The sequence below is a fragment of the Bos grunniens genome, chromosome 5, assembly GCF_055505025.1.
Source record: "Bos grunniens cultivar Pamir isolate PY7600 chromosome 5, Bosgru_T2T1.0, whole genome shotgun sequence".
Taxonomy (NCBI): Eukaryota; Metazoa; Chordata; class Mammalia; order Artiodactyla; family Bovidae; genus Bos; species Bos grunniens.
In genome coordinates, this window is record NC_141169.1 from 79,790,900 (window position 1) to 79,808,112 (window position 17,213).

Sequence of the window (17,213 nt, forward strand, 5' to 3'; positions counted from 1 at the left end):
ATTGCTTCATTTGCTATTATTTTCTCCCATTCTGAAGGCTGTCTTTTCACCTTGCTAATAGTTTCCTTTGATGTGCAGAAGCTTTTAAGGTTAATTAGGTCCCATTTGTTTATTTTTGATTTTATTTCCAATATTCTGGGAGGTGGGTCATAGAGGATCCTGCTGTGATGTATGTCAGAGAGTGTTTTGCCTATGTTCTCCTCTAGGAGTTTTATAGTTTCTGGTCTTACGTTTAGATCTTTAATCCATTTTGAGTTTATTTTGGTGTATGGTGTTAGAAAGTGGTCTAGTTTCATTCTTTTACAAGTGCTTGACCAGATTTCCCAGCACCACTTGTTAAAGAGATTGTCTTTAATCCATTGTATATTCTTGTCTCCTTTGTCAAAGATAAGGTGTCCATATGTGCGTGGATTTATCTCTGGGCATTTTGTTCCATTGATCAATATTTCTGTCTTTGTGCCAGTACCATACTGTCTTGATAACTGTGGCTTTGTAGTAGAGCCTGAAGTCAGGTAGGTTGATTCCTCCAGTTCCATTCTTCTTTCTCAAGATAGCTTTGGCTATTCGAGGTTTTTTGTATTTCCATACAAATTGTGAAATTATTTGTTCTAGCTCTGTGAAGAATACCATTGGTAGCTTGATAGGGATTCCATTGAATCTATAAATTGCTTTGGGTAGTATACTCATTTTCACTATATTGATTCTTCCAATCCATGAACATGGTATATTTCTCCATCTATTAGTGTCCTCTTTGATTTCTTTCACCAGTGTTTTATAGTTTTCTATATATAGGTCTTTAGTTTCTTTAGGTAGATATATTCCTAAGTATTTTATTCTTTCCGTTGCAATGGTGAATGGAATTGTTTCCTTAATTTCTCTTTCTGTTTTCTCATTATTAGTGTATAGGAATGCAAGGGATTTCTGTGTGTTGATTTTATATCCTGCAACTTTACTATATTCATTGATTAGTTCTAGTAATTTTCTGGTGGAGTCTTTAGGGTTTTCTATGTAGAGGATCATGTCATCTGCAAACAGTGAGAGTTTTACTTCTTCTTTTCCAATTTGGATTCCTTTTATTTCTTTTTCTGCTCTGATTGCTGTGGCCAAAACTTCCAAAACTATGTTGAATAGTAATGGTGAAAGTGGGCACCCTTGTCTTGTTCCTGACTTTAGAGGAAATGCTTTCAATTTTTCACCATTGAGGATAATGTTTGCTGTGGGTTTGTCATATATAGCTTTTATTATGTTGAGGTATGTTCCTTCTATTCCTGCTTTCTGGAGAGTTTTTATCATAAATGGATGTTGAATTTTGTCAAAGGCTTTCTCTGCATCTATTGAGATAATCATATGGTTTTTATTTTTCAATTTGTTAATGTGGTGTATTACATTGATTGATTTGCGGATATTGAAGAATCCTTGCATCCCTGGGATAAAGCCCACTTGATCATGGTGTATGATCTTTTTAATGTGTTATTGGATTCTGATTGCTAGAATTTTGTTAAGGATTTTTGCATCTATGTTCATCAGTGATATTGGCCTGTAGTTTTCTTTTTTTGTGGGATCTTTGTCAGGTTTTGGTATTAGGGTGATGGTGGCCTCATAGAATGAGTTTGGAAGTTTACCTTCCTCTGCAATTTTTTGGAAGAGTTTGAGCAGGATAGGTGTCAGCTCTTCTCTAAATTTTTGGTAGAATTCAGCTGTGAAGCCGTCTGGACCTGGGCTTTTGTTTGCTGGAAGATTTTTGATTACAGTTTCAATTTCCATGCTTGTGATGGGTCTGTTAAGATTTTCTATTTCTTCCTGGTCGAGTTTTGGAAAGTTGTACTTTTCTAAGAATTTGTCCATTTCTTCCACGTTGTCCATTTTATTGGCATATAATTGTTGATAGTAGTCTCTTATGATCCTTTGTATTTCTGTGTTGTCTGTTGTGATCTCTCCATTTTCGTTTCTAATTTTGTTGATATGATTTTTCTCCCTTTGTTTCTTGATGAGTCTGGCTAATGGTTTGTCAATTTTATTTATCCTTTCAAAGAACCAGCTTTTGGTTTCGTTGATTTTTGCTATGGTCTCTTTTGTTTCTTTTGCATTTATTTCTGCTCTAATTTTTAAGATTTCTTTCCTTCTACTAACCCTGGGGTTCTTCATTTCTTCCTTTTCTAGTTGCTTTAGGTGTAGAGTTAGGTTATTTATTTGACTTTTTTCTTGTTTCTTGAGGTGTGCCTGTATTGCTATGAACTTTCCCCTTAGGACTGCTTTTACTGTGTCCCACAGGTTTTGGGTTGTTGTGTTTTCATTTTCATTCGTTTCTATGCAAATTTTGATTTCTTCCGTGATTTGTTGGTTATTCAGCAGCGTGTTGTTCAGCCTCCATATGTTGGAATTTTTAATAGTTTTTCTCCTGTAATTGAGATCTAATATTACTGCATTGTGGTCAGAAAAAATGCTTGGAATGATTTCTATTTTTTTGAATTTACCAAGGCTAGCTTTATGGCCCAGGATGTGATCTATCCTGGAGAAGGTTCCATGTGCGCTTGAGAAAAAGGTGAAATTCATTGTTTTGGGATGAAATGTCCTATAGATATCAATTAGGTCTAACTGGTCTATTGTATCGTTTAAAGTTTGTGTTTCCTTGTTAATTTTCTGTTTAGTTGATCTATCCATAGGTGTAAGTGGGGTATTAAAGTCTCCCACTATTATTGTGTTATTGTTAATTTCTCCTTTCATACTTGTTAGCATTTGTCTTATGTACTGTGGTGCTCCCGTGTTGGGTGCATATATATTTATAATTGTTATATCTTCTTCTTGGATTGATCCTTTGATCATTATGTAGTGACCTTCTTTGTCTCTTTTCACAGCCTTTGTTTTAAAGTCTATTTTATCTGATACGAGTATTGCTACTCCTGCTTTCTTTTGGTCCCTATTTGCATGGAAAATCTTTTTCCAGCCCTTCACTTTCAGTCTGTATGTGTCCCCTGTTTTGAGGTGGGTCTCTTGTGGACAACATATGTAGGGGTCTTGTTTTTGTATCCATTCAGCCAGTCTTTGTCTTTTGGTTGGGGCATTCAACCCATTTACGTTTAAGGTAATTACTGATAAGTATGATCCCGTTGCCATTTACTTTATTGTTTTGGGTTCGAGTTTATACACTGTTTTTATGTTTCCTGTCCAGAGAATATCCTTTAGTATTTGTTGGAGAGCTGGTTTGGTGGTGCAGAATTCTCTCGCTTTTGCTTGTCTGAAAAGCTTTTGATTTCTCCTTCATACTTGAATGAGATCCTTGCTGGGTACAATAATCTGGGCTGTAGGTTATTTTCTTTCATCATTTTAAGTATGTCTTGCCATTCCCTCATGGCTTGAAGAGTTTCTATTGAAAGATCAGCTGTTATCCTTATGGGAATTCCCTTGTGTGTTATTTGTTGTTTTTCCCTTGCTGCTTTTAATATTTGTTCTTTGTGTTTGATCTTTGTTAATTTGATTAATATGTGTCTTGGGGTGTTTCTCCTTGGGTTTATCCTGTTTGGGACTCTCTGGGTTTCTTGGACTTGGGTGATTATTTCCTTCCCCATTTTAGGGAAATTTTCCACTATTATCTCCTCAAGTATTTTCTCATGGTCTTTCTTTTTGTCTTCTTCTTCTGGAACCCCTATGATTCGAATGTTGTAGCGTTTAATATTGTCCTGGAGGTCTCTGAGATTGTCCTCATTTCTTTTAATTCGTTTTTCTTTTATCCTCTCTGATTCATTTATTTCTACCATTCTATCTTCTAATTCACTAATCCTATCTTCTGCCTCTGTTATTCTACTATTTGTTGCCTCCAGAGTGTTTTTAATTTCATTTATTGCATTATTCATTATATATTGACTCTTTTTTATTTCTTCTAGGTCCTTGTTAAACCTTTCTTGCATCTTCTCAATCCTTGTCTCCAGGCTATTTATCTGTGATTCCATTTTAATTTCAAGATTTTGGATCAATTTCACTATCATTATTCGGAATTCTTTATCAGGTAGATTCCCTATCTCTTCCTCTTTTGTTTGGTTTGGTGGGCATTTATCCTGTTCCTTTATCTGCTGAGTATTCCTCTGTCTCTTCATCTTGTTTAAATTGCTGAGTTTGGGGTGTCCTTTCTGTATTCTGGCAGTTTGTGGAGTTCTCTTTATTGTGGTGTTTCCTCACTGTGTGTGGGTTTGTACAGGTGGCTTGTCAAGGTTTCCTGGTTAGGGAAGCTTGTGTCGGTGTTCTGGTGGGTGGAGCTGTATTTCTTCTCTCTGGAGTGCAATGAAATGTCCAGTAATGAGTTATGAGATGTCTATAGTTTTGGGGTGACTTTGGGCAGCCTGTATTTTGAAGCTCAGGGCTGTGTTCCTTTGTTGCTGGAGAATTTGCTTGGTATGTCTTGCCCTGGAACTTATTGGCCCTTGTGTGGTGCTTGGTTTCAGTGTCAGTATGGAGGCATTTGATGAGCTCCTGTCAATTAATGTTCCTTGGAGTCAGGAGTTCCCTGGAGTCAGGGTTTGGACTTAAGTCTCCTGCTTCCGGTTATCGGTCTTATTTTTACAGTAGTTTCAAAACTTCTCCTTCTATACAGCACCATTGATAAAACATCTACATTAAAGATGAAAAGTTTCTCTACGGCGAGGGTCACTCAGAGAGGTTCACAGGGTTACATGGAGAAGAGAAGAGGGAGGAGGGAGTTAGAGGTGACCCAAATGAGATGAGGTGAATCAATAGTGGAGAGAGTGGGCTAGCCAGTAGTCACTTCCTTATGTGCACTCCACAACTGGACCACTCAGAGATGTTCACGGAGTTATACAGAGAAGAGAAGAAGGAGGAAGGTGACAGAGGTGGCCAGAAGGATAAAAGGGGGGAATGAAAAGGAGGGAGACAGATCCAGCCAGTAATCAGTTCCCTAAGTGTTCTCCACCGTCTGGAACACAGAAATTCACAGAGTTGGGTAGAGTAGAGAGGGGTTAGGGAGGAGACACAGGCGACCTGGTGGAGAAAAAGGAGAGTCCAAAGGGAGAGAGAGCAGTCAAGCCAGTAATCTCGCTCCCTAGTGAAAAATGGGTCCTGAAGATTGGGTTCTTAACGGTACAAAGTTGGTAACAAATACATAAAAGCAAAAATTAAAAATCTAGAGTAGAGTTTGGGATTTCAAAAATACGATGTTAAAGAAAAGAAGAAGGAAAAGAAAGAGAAAAAACGAACAAACAAAAACAAACAAGGTCACGAAAATTATAAAGAAAGTACAGGTACAAAATTGATAACTAATATCAAAAAGCAAAAATTAAAAATCTAGAGTAGAGTTTGGAATTTCAAAAATACAATGTTAAAAAAAAAAAAGAAGAAGAAAAATAAAGAGAGAAAACAAACAAAAACAAACAATGTCACAAAAATTATAAAGAAAATACAGGTACAAAATTGATGTCATTCAGATATACAATGTTATATAAAAGAAGAAGAGAAAGAAACAGAGAAGAAAAAAAAAGTCACAGAAATTATATAAAAAAAAACTATAGGTATAAAATTGATAACGAATACCAAAAAGCGAAAATAAAAAATCTAGAGTAGAGTTTGGAATTTCAAAAATACAATGATAAAGAAAAGAAGGAAAAAAAAAAAAACAAGGTTATAAAATATATATATATATGAAGTTTGCTGAAGAAGAAAAAAATAGGGTCTTTTTTTTTTTTGCAAAGTAATAGGTTATAAAAGTGAAAATTAAAGGAACAATAGAGGACTTAAAAAATTTTTTTTTAATTAAAAAAAAAAGAAAGAAAGAATGATCGTAAAAATAATAAAAATATATCTAGGACTTTCTTGGTTTTGTTGTGGGTGTTGTGGGTTCAGTTCATTTTTGGCTAGTTCCTTGGTCAGACTTATATTTCTCAAGATCTATAGGCCCCTTCCTATGTAGTCCGTAGTAACCACAGGGTTTTGATCTATTGCCTGTAGCTTCCAAGGCGTTTCCCTCTGTTATATCTTCTTCTGTTTGCTAGTCTCTTCAGTATCTGGTTTCCGCCCTGACACAAAGGGGACGGTGGAGGACACTTTTTTTTTTTTTTAAGGCTTACTTGTTCAGTCGCGCTGTGGGGAGGGAGGGAGGGATGCTGCAAACAAATAACACTGGCGTGGGCTCGCAGTGCCTCAGCCATCCTGGGTCTGCCCCCGCTCACGGCGCGTGTAGCCTCCCTGTCCACACTGCTTGGACTCTAGGTTGTTCCGCCGGGAACAATCCGAGGCCGGCCCTGGGCTGCATGCACCTTCCAGGTCCAAGCCGCTCAGGTTCAGGCACTCAGGTAGTCCTCAGAGGCGCAGACTCAGTTGGGCCTGCGTTTTGTGCTCTTCCCAGGTCCGAGCAGCTCAGGTGATGAGGTGTTTGGCGAGCGCCAATGCTGCGACTTATCGCCTCCCCGCCACTCGGTTATCTGGGTGTAAAACCGGCGCACCTTCTCAGGCAGATGTTGACTGTCCAGACCCCCAAGAAGTTTTAGTTAGCAAAGAAGCCTGCTTACAGTTTTATAGATAATGTCTCTCTGGGGCTGCGATTGCCCCCTTCCGGCTCTGGCTGCCTGTCACCGGAGGGGGAAGGTCTGCAGCCGGCTATCTCTGTTCAGTCCTTTGTTCCGTGCGCGGGCCTGGCGGTCTTAGGTTAGGGCTGGCTTTTCGCGTGGTAGATATCCCACAGTCTGGTTTGCTAGCCCAAATTATTTCGCTCAGATAGCGCTCAGGGTATTCTGGCCAGATTCTTACTCTCAGCAATGCAGCCCGCGCGGCGCCTCCCTGCCCAGCCCCCGCTTGCTAATGGCGGATGCAGGCGTCTGCGCTGCTTCTCTGCTGGGGGAGTTACCATAGGGCTCACAATCTGTGAGTTTTAATTGTTTATTTATTTTTTCTCCCTGTTATGTTACCCTCTGTGCTTCCAAAGCTCAGCACAGATTCGGCAGTGAGAAGGTTTCCTGGTGTTTGGAAACTTCTCTCTTTTTAAGATTCCCTTCCCAGGACGGAACTCCGTCCCTCCCTCTTTTGTCTCTTTTTTTTTGTTTTTAATATTTTTTCCTACCTCCTTTCGAAGAGTTGGGTTGCTTTTCTGGGTGCCTGATGTCCTCTGCCGGCATTCAGAAGTTGTTCTGTGGATTTTACTCGACGTTTAAATGCTCTTTTGATGAATTTGTGGGGGAGAAAGTGTTCTCCCCGTCCTACTCCTCTGCCATCTTGGCTCCTCCCCATTTGTTTGTTTTCAACATTTATTTCTTAAGCCAGTCATCTTAAGTCAGTTATCTGTTAATGGGCCAATCATTTGTTGATGGGCACTTGGATTGTTCCTGTGTCTTCGTTGCTGTTGTTCAGTTGGTAAGTCATGTCTGACACTGTGACCCCCATGGACACACCAGGCTCCCCTGTCCTTCATTTCTCCCAGAATTTGCTCAGATTCATCTCCATTGAGTCAGTTATGCCATCCAACCGCCTCATCCTTTGTTGTCCCCTTCTTCTCTTGCTCTCAATCTTTCCCAGCATCAGGGTATTTTCTAATGAGTCAGCTCTTCACATCAGGTGGCCAAAGCTTCAGCTTTGGAGCTTCAGCTTCAGCATCAGTCCTTCCAATGAATATTCAGGGTTGATTTCCTTTAGAATTGACTGGTTTGATCTCCTTGCTGTCCAAGGGACTCTTGAGTCTTCTCCAAAAAGGGAACCCTCCTACACTGCTGGTGGGAATGTAAATTGATACAGCCAAGAAGGTAGTATCAGCCATGAAAATCAGTATGGAGATTCCTTAAAAAAACTAGGAATAAAACCACCATATGCTCTAGAAATACCAGTTCTAGGCTCACACCCTGAAGAAATAAAAACTGAAAAAGACACGTACTCCAGTGTTCACTGCAGCACTGTTTACAAAAGCCAAGACATGGAAGCAACCTAGATGTCCATCGACAGATGAATGGATAAAGAAGCTGTGGTGCATATATACAATAGAATACTATTCTGCCATAAAAAGGAATGTATTTTAGTCAGTTCTAATGAGGTAGATGAACCTAGAGCCTATTATACTGAGTGAAGTAAGTCAGAAAGAGAAAAACAAATATCTTATATTAACACATATATATGGAATCTAGAAGGGTGATACTGATGAAATCTGTTCACAGAGCAGCAATGGAGATGCAGACATAGAGAAGAGACTTATAGACAAGGGTAGGAGAGAAGAGCAAGAGGGTGAGATAAATGGAGAGAGTAGCATGGATGCATATACACTAACACATGTAAATAGACAGCCAATGGGAATTTGCTGTATGACTCAGGGAACTCAGACTGGGGCTCTGTAATGATCTAGAAGGGTGGGAATGGGTGGGAAGTGGGAGGGAGATTCAAGAGGGAGGGGACATATGTATACCTATGGTTAATTCGTGTTGTTGTATGACAGAAATCAAACCAATATTGTAAACCAATCATCAATCAATTAAAAATAAATAAATATTTTAAAAAAAGAGTTCTCCAGCACCATAGTTTGAAAGCATCAGTTCTTTGGTGCTCAGCCTTCTTTATGGTCCAACACTCACATCCATACATGACTACTGGAAAAACCATAGCTTTGATTATACACATATGGACCTTTGATGGCAAAGTGATGCTTCTGCTTTTTAATATGCTGTCTAGGTTTTCATAGTTTTCCTTCCAAGGAGCAAGCACCTTTTAATTTCATGGCTGCAGTCACTGTCCATAATGATTTTAGAGTCCCGATGTAGGGAATATGCTATGCACAGGCCTGTACTATAATTAACAGGGCTTTTTTGAAAAATAAGAATGACTTTCTCATCTCCCCCAGGCAAAGGGCTGGGAGCAGTAAAAAGTACATCTTGGAAAGACATCTTGAAAACAAGATATTGAAGTACTGATGCAACTGATGGAAAACCATTAGTGACTGTTCCTGTAACCAGAGCCTTGAGGGAGTTGCTGAGAAAGGGCGTCACTAGCTGAAGGGCTAAACAAAGTCATGAAAGGCCTGAAGGTTTGACACTGAGGACTGTGCATTCTATATCTTTACCCCCAATCTGAGATTGTAAAGAACAGATATCTCTAGAGCACGAACAAGGAAGTAGAAGTTAACAATAAAAGGCATGCAAGGATTAGTTCAGTTCAGTTCAGTTGCTCAGTCGTGTTCGACTCTTTGCCACCCCATGAACCACAGCACGCCAGGCCTCTCTGTCCATCACCAACTCCCAGAGTCCACCCAAACCCATGTCCATTGAGTTGGTGATGCCATCCAACCACCTCATCCTCTGTTGTCCCCTTCTCCTCCTGCCCTCAATCTTTCCCAGCATCAGGGTCTTTTCCAATGAGTCAGCTCTTTGCATCAGGTGGCCAAAGTATTGCAAGGATTAGGATCTGGGCTTTTGCCTGCGAATGGCATCAGCCCCCTGATTCCCACTTTATTTCTGAGTCTTCTTTTTCTTTATTCCTCTGTGGTACTGATCCCTCAGGTTGGTTCGTTGTTGGACTGGTCCCGACACCAGGAAAATAAAATTTTTCACTGCTTCCACTTTTCCCCTTCCTATTTGCCATTAAGTGGTGGGACCAGATGACATGATCTTAGTTTTTTGGATGTTAAGTTTTAAACCAGCCTTTTCATTCTCCTCTTTTGCCCTCATCAAGTGGCTCTTTAGTTCCTCTTCACTTTCTGCTATTAGAGTACCATTTGCATATCTGAAGCTATTGATATTCCTCCCAGTAATCTTGATTCCAGCTTATGATTCATCCAGCCCAGCATTTCGCATGATGTACTCCATGTCATGGATACTGTAAATGATAATGCTATGAATTCTGAGATATATGTATCATTCTAAATTAGGGTTTTCAACTTTTCTGGATATATGCCCAGGAGTTGGATTGCTGGATCATATGGTAGCTCTATTTTTCATTTTTTAAGGAACCTCCATATTGTTTTCCATAGTGGTTGTACTAGTTTACATTCCCATCAAGAGCATAGGGGGATTTCCTTTTCTCTACATCCTTTCAAGCATTTGTTATTTGTTGACTTTTTGATGATAGCCATCTGACCAGCATGAGGTACTCATTCATTGTGGTTTTGATTTGCATTTCTTTAATCTTTGGAGATGTTGAGCATCTTTTCATATGCCTATTGACCATCTGTATGTTTTCTTTGGAGAAACTTCTATTTAAGTCTTCTGCCCATTTTTTAATTGGGTTGTTTGTGTTTTGATATTGGTTTGTATGAGCTGTCTGTATATTTTGGGTATTAACTCTTTTTTGGTTGCATGTTTTGCAAATATTTTCTCCTTGTCCTTAGGTTGTCTTTTTGTTGAGTTGATGGTTTCTTATGCTATGCAAAAGTTTTATTTATATTAAAATTTTTTCTTAAGTATAGTTAATTTACAATGTTCTGTTGATTTCTGCTGTATAGCAAAGTGATTCAGTTATATATATATCTCTCAACATTCTTTCCATATTCTTTTCCATTATCACAGGATATTGAATATAGTTCCCTGTGCTATACTGTAGGACCTGATTGTTTTCCATCCTATTTGAATATACTAATCCCAGCCTTCCAATCCATTCCTCCCACATCTCCCCTCCACCTTGGCAACCACAAGTTTGTTCTCTACATCTGAGAGTCTATTTCTGTTTAGTAGATGTGTTAATTTGGTCATATTTTAGATTCCACATATAAGTGATACCATATGGTATTTGTCTTTCTCTTTCTGACTTACTTCACTTAGCATGATAATCTCTAGGTTCATTCATATTGCTGGAAAAGGTATTATTTCATTCTTTTTTATATCTGAGTAATATTCCGTGCGTGTGTGTGTGTGTGCACGCACACACACTCAGTCATGTGTGACCCCATGGACTGTAACCTGCCAGGCTCCTCTGTCCATGGAAATTTCCAGGCAAGAATATTGGAGTGGGTTGCCATTTGCTACTTTAATATTCCATTATATATATATATATATATATATATATATATATACATATACATACATACATATATATATACTCACATTTTTTTTATCCATTTATCTGTCCATGACATTTCAGTTGTTTCCATGTCTCAGCTATTGTAAATGCTGCTGCTATGAACATACAGGTGCATGTATCTTTTCCATTTAAGAGTTTTGTCTGGGAGTGGGATTGCTGTATCATATAGAAACTCTGTTTTTAGTTTTTTAAGGAACTTCCATACTATTTTCCATAGTGGCTTTGTTGTTGTTGCTTAGTCATTAAGTGGTATCTGACTCTTTGCAACCCCATGGACTCTAGCATGCTAGGCTTCCCTGTCCTTTACTATCTCCTGGAGTTTGCTCAGATTCACGTCCATTGAGTTGGTGATGCTATTTAACCATCTCATTCTCTGCCACCATCTTCTCCTTTTGCCTTCAATCTTTCCAAGCATCAGGGTCTTTTCCAATCAGTTGGCTCTTTGCATTAATGGTGGCCAAAGTATTGGCACTTCAGCTTTAGCATCAGTCCTTCCAATGAATATTCAGTGTTGATTTCCTTTAGGATTGACTGGTTTGATCTCCTTGCTGTCCAAGGGACATTGTATGCATGTGTACTAAGTCTCTTCAGTCATGTCTGACTCTGTGATGTTATGGACTATAGCCCATCAGGTTCCTCTGTCCATGGGATTCTCCAGGTAAGAATACTGGAGTGGGTTGCCATGCCCTTCTCCAGGGGATCTTCCTGACTCAGGAATCAAACCAGGATCTCTTACATCTCCTGCATTGGCAGGTGGGTTCTTTACCACTAGGCCACCTCTGACGTGCCCAAGGGACTATATATATATATATATATATGGTGGCCAAATCAATTTACATTCCCACCAACAGGGTTCCCTTTTTTCCACACCTCCTTCAGCATCTGTTATTTGTAGAAAAATCTTTTAAGTTTGATTAGATTCAATTTGTATATTTTTGCCTTTATTTCTTTTGCCTGGGAGACAGGTTGAAGAAAAATATTGCTATAATTTATGTCTGAGAAAGTTTTGACTGTTCTCTCTTCTGAGAGTTTCATGGTGTCAAGTCTTATATTTAGGTCTTTAAATAATTTTGAGTTGTGTATGGTATGAGACAGTGTTCTTATATCACTGGTTTACATATAGCTGTCCAGCTTTCTCAATATCATTTGCTAGAGAATTTTTCATAGTATATTCTCGTCCCCTTTGTTTTAGATTAATTGGCTGTAGGTGTGTAGGTTTAATGTTCTCAGGGCTGTCTGCTCTCTTTCATTGGTCTATACATCTATTTTTGTGCCAAAACTACACTGTTTTAATTACAGTGGCTTTTCAGTATAGTTTGAAGTCTGGGAGAGTTATCCCTCCTGCTTTGCTCTTTTTCCTGAGGATTGTTTGACAGTTTTGGGTCTTTTGTGGTTCCATATAAATTTTAGGATTATTTGTTCTAGTTCTGTGGAAAATGTCATGAGTATTTTCATAGGGATTGCATTAAATCTGTACACTGCTCTGTGTAATATGACCACATAATGATATTCATTCTTCCGATTGAAGAGCATGGTATAGCTTTTCATTTCTTTGAATCATCTTCAATTTCCTTTATCAATGTTTTATAATTTGCAGTGTATTACCTCCTTGGTTAAGTTTATTCCTAAGTATTTTTGTGTGTGATTTTAAATAGTGTTTTTTGTTTGTTTGCTTGTTACCTTTTCTGAAATTTCATAGTTAGTGTAAAGAAATGCAACAGATTTCTATATATTAACCTTGTATCCTGCTACCTTTCTGGATGCATTTATTAGTTCTAATAGTTTTTGTATGAAGAATTTAGGATTCTCTACATAGAGTATTTTGTCATCTTCAAATTAGGACAGTTTTACCTATTCCCTTTCCATTTGGATACCACGTATTTCTTTTCTTGTTTGATTGCTGTGGCTAGGGCCTCCAATACTATGTAGAAGAGAAGTGGTGAGAATGGGTATCCTTGCCATGTTCCTGAATATAATGAGAAGACTTCAGCTTTTCACCATTGAGTAGTATGTTGGCTGTGGGTTTGTTATAAAAGGCTTTTACTATGTTCTCTCTATATCCCCTTTGGTGAAGAGTTATTTTTACTATCAATGGATGTTGAATTATATCAGATGACTTTTTTTCTTTCTTTTTTTATTTTATTTTATTTTTAAATATTGTATTGGTTTTGCCAAACATAGAAATGAATCTGCCACAGGTATATATGTGTTCCCCATCCTGAACCCTCCTCCCTCCTCCCTCCCCATACCATCCCTCTGGGTCGTCCCAGTGCACCAGCCCCAAGCATCCAGTATCGTGCATTGAACCTGGACTGGTGACTCGTTTCATATATGATATTATACGTATTTCAATGCCATTCTCCCAAATCATCCCATCCTCTCCCTCTCCCACAGAGTCCAAAAGACTGTTCTATACATCAGTGTCTCTTTTGCTATCTTGTATACAGGGTTATTGTTACCATCTTTCTAAATTCCATATATATGCGTTAGTATACTGTATTGGTGTTTTTCTTTCTGGCTTACTTCACTCTATATCAGATGATTTTTTTTTGCATCTATTGAGACAATTTTGTGGTTCTCATATTTCTTTTCATCACTGTGGTGTATCACATTGATTGATTTACTTATGTTGAACTGGCTTTGTGACCCTGGAATGAGTCCAACTTGACTATGGTGTATGATCCTTTTAAGGGGCTGCACAAGATCACAGAGTAGAAGGACGTGTGCTCATCTCCTGCAAGATCTCCAAAAGTACAACTTGCTGCTGAACAAACATTGACAGGAGAATGTTGGATCCCACCATAAAAGGACACCCCCACATCCAAGGGCAAAGGAGAAGCCCCAGAAAGATGGTAGGAGGGGCAAAATTGCATTTAAAATCAAACCCTACACCTACCAGAAATGCTTAGAGGGCTCAAATAAAACTTTGTGTGCACCAGGACCCAGAGACCACACAGACTGAGCCAGAGAATCCTTTGAGTGTTTGAGTGTTTCCTGCAGAGATACAGGTCAGCAGTGGCCTTCCACAGGGGAAGGGACTCTGGGTGCAGCGGATCTGGGTCACACAGCAAGTGGCATAAGCCCTCTTGGAGGAGGTTACCATTAATCCCACTATAGAGCCACCTAGCAGATGACCCACAAACTGTAGAACAATTATACCAAATAAATTCTTGCACTGCTAAGAAAGTTCTAGGACCCAGAACAGATTTCCCAACCTAGGTATCTGACAAAGAGACTGAGAACCCCCAGGGAATTGACTTTGGTGGCCAGGGGGATTTGATTACAGAACTTACACAGGACTGGTGAAACAGACTCTTGGAGGGCACAAACAAAAGTTTGTGCGCACCAGGAGAAACGAGCAGTGACCACACAAGAGACTGACCCAGACTTGCCTGTGAGTGTCCAGGGGATACGACACTGAAAGATGAACTTCCAGGTCAGTAGGTGCCCAATATGCTACTGGAGAAGAGCAGAGAAATTACTCCAGAAACAATGAAGGGACAGAGCCAAAGCAAAAACAACACCCAGTTGTTGATGTGACTAGTGATGGAAGTATGGTCTGATGCTGTAAAGAAGAGTATTACATAAGAACCTGGAATGTTAGGTCCATGAATCAAGATAAATTGGAAGTAGTCAAACAGGAGATGGCAAGAGTGAACATTGACATTTTATGAATAAGTGAACTATAATGGACTGGAATGGGAAAATTTAACTCAGATGACCATGATATCTACTACTGTGGGCAAGAATCTCTTGGAAGAAATGGAGTAGCCCTCATAGTCAACAAAAGAGTCCAAAATGCAGTACTTGGGTGCAATGTCTAAAATGACAGAATGATCTCTGTCTGTTTCCAAGGCAAACCATTCAATATCACAGTAATCCAAGTCTATGCTACAACCAGTAATGCTGAAGAAGTTGAAGTTAAATGGTTCTATAAAGACCTGCAGGGAAAAGGCTAATAGAGTTTTGCCAAAAGAACGTACTGATCATAGCAAACACTCTCTTTCAACAATACAAGAGAAGACTCTACACATGGACATCACCTGATGGTCAATAGTGAAATCAGACTGATTATATTCTTTGCAGCCAAAGATGGAGAAGCTCTATACAGTCAGCAAAAACAAGACTGGGAGCTGACTATGGCTCAGATCATGAACTCCTTATTGCCAAATTCAGACTTAAATTGAAGAAAGTAGGGAAAACCACTAGACCATTCAGGCATGACCTATATCATATCCCTTAGGATTATACAGTGGAAGTGACAAATAGATTCAAGGGATTAGATCTGACAGACAGAGTGCCTGATGAACTATGGACAAAGGTTCATGATATTGCACAGGAGGCAGTGATCAAGATCATTCCCGAGAAAAAGAAATGCAAAATGGCAAAATGGTTGTCTGAGGAGGCCTTACAAATAGTTGAGAAAAGAAGAGCAGAGAAAGGCAAAGGATAAAAGGAAAGATATCTTCATTTGAATGAAGAATTCCAAAGAAGAGCAAAGAGATATAAGAAAGACTTCCTAGTTGAACAATGCAAGAAAAAAAAAAAAAAGAGGAAAACAATAGAATGGGAAGGACTAGAGATCTCTTCAAGAAAATTAGAGATATCAAGGGAATGTTTCATGTAGAGATGGGCACACTAAAGGAGAGAAACAGTATGGACCTAACAGAAGCAGAATATATTAAGAAGAGGTGGCAAGAATACACAGAAGAACTATATTAAAAAGCTCTTAATGACCCAGATAACCATGATGATATGATCACTCACCTAGAGCCAGACATCCTGGGGTGCAAAGCATCACTATGAACTAAGCTAGTGGAGGTGATGGAATTCTAGCTCATCTATTTCAAATCCTAAAGGATGATGCTGTTAAAGTGCTACACTCAATGTGTCAGCAAATTTGGAAAACTCAGCAGTAGGCACAGGACTGGAAAAGATCAGTTTTCATTCCTATTCCAAAGAAGGGCAATACCAAAGAATGTTCAAACTACTGCACAATTGTACTCATCTCACATGTGGTTACTAAGAGTTGGACAGGACTGAGTGACTTCACTTTGACTTTTCACTTCCATGCATTGGAGAAGGAAATGGCAACCCACTCCAGTATTCTTGCCTAGAGAATCCCAGGGATGGGGGAGCCTGGTGGGCTGCTGTCTATGGGGTCACACAGAGTCAGACACGACTGAAGTGACTTAGCAGCAGCAGCACATGCTATAAGATAATGCTCAAAATCCTTCAAGCTAGGCTTCAACAGTATGTGAACCGAGAACTTCCAGATCTTAAAGCTGGGTTTAGAAAAGGCAGAGGAACCAGAGATCAAATTACCAACATCTGTTGAATCATAGAAAAAGCTACTGAATTCCAGAGAAACATCTACTTCTGCTTCATTGACTACACTAAAGCCTTTGACTGTGTGGATCACAACAAACTGTGGAAAATTCTAAAAGAGATGGGAATATCAGACCACTTTACCTGCCTCCTGAGAAACCTGTATGCAGATCAAGAAGCAACAGTTAGAATCAGACATGGAATAACAGACTGGTTCAAAATTTGGAAAGCAGTATGTTAGGCTGTATATTGTCACCATACTTATTTGACTTATATGCAGAGTGCTGCTGCTGCTGCTAAGTTGCTTCAGTCCTGTCCGACTCTGTGTGACCCCAGAGACAGCAGCCCACCAGGCTCCCCCATCCCTGGGATTCTCCAGGCAAGAACACTGGAGTGGCTTGCCATTTCCTTCTCCAATGCATGAAAGTGAAAAGTGAAAGTGAAGTTGCTCAGTCGTGTCTGACTCCTAGCGACCCCATGGACTGCAGCCTACCAGGCTCCTCCATCCATGGGATTTTCCAGGCAAGAGTACTGGAGTGGGGTGCCATTGCCTTCTCCTATATGTAGAGTACATCATGCAAAATGCTGGGCTGGATGAAGCACAAGCTGGAATCAAGATTCCCAGGAGAAATATCAATAATCTTAGATATGCAGATGATGCCACTCTTAAGACAGAAAGTGAAGAGGAGCTAAAGAGCCTCTTGATGAAGGTGAAAGAAAAACGTGAAAAAATTGGCTTAAACTTAACATTCAATTGCGCTTCCCAGGTGGCACAGTGGTAAAGAATCTGCCTGCCAATGCAGGAGACAGAGCAGATGTGGGTTCAATCCATGGGTCAGGAAGATCCATTGAAAGAAGAAATGGCAACCCACTTCGGTATTCTTCTCTGGAAAATT

At 39.4% G+C, this 17,213-nt stretch overlaps 1 long non-coding RNA gene across 1 annotated transcript in view; it reads right to left on the reverse strand.

Moving 5' to 3' along the window:
- Positions 1-7,268, reverse strand: part of LOC147372509 (uncharacterized) — a 33,598-nt gene extending 26,330 nt beyond the window's left edge. The window contains exon 1 of the long non-coding RNA XR_015164140.1: positions 7,061-7,268. This is a non-coding gene — a long non-coding RNA (uncharacterized LOC147372509). The remainder of the gene's footprint in view (positions 1-7,060) is intronic.
- Between the last annotated feature and the right edge of the window lie 9,945 nt (positions 7,269-17,213).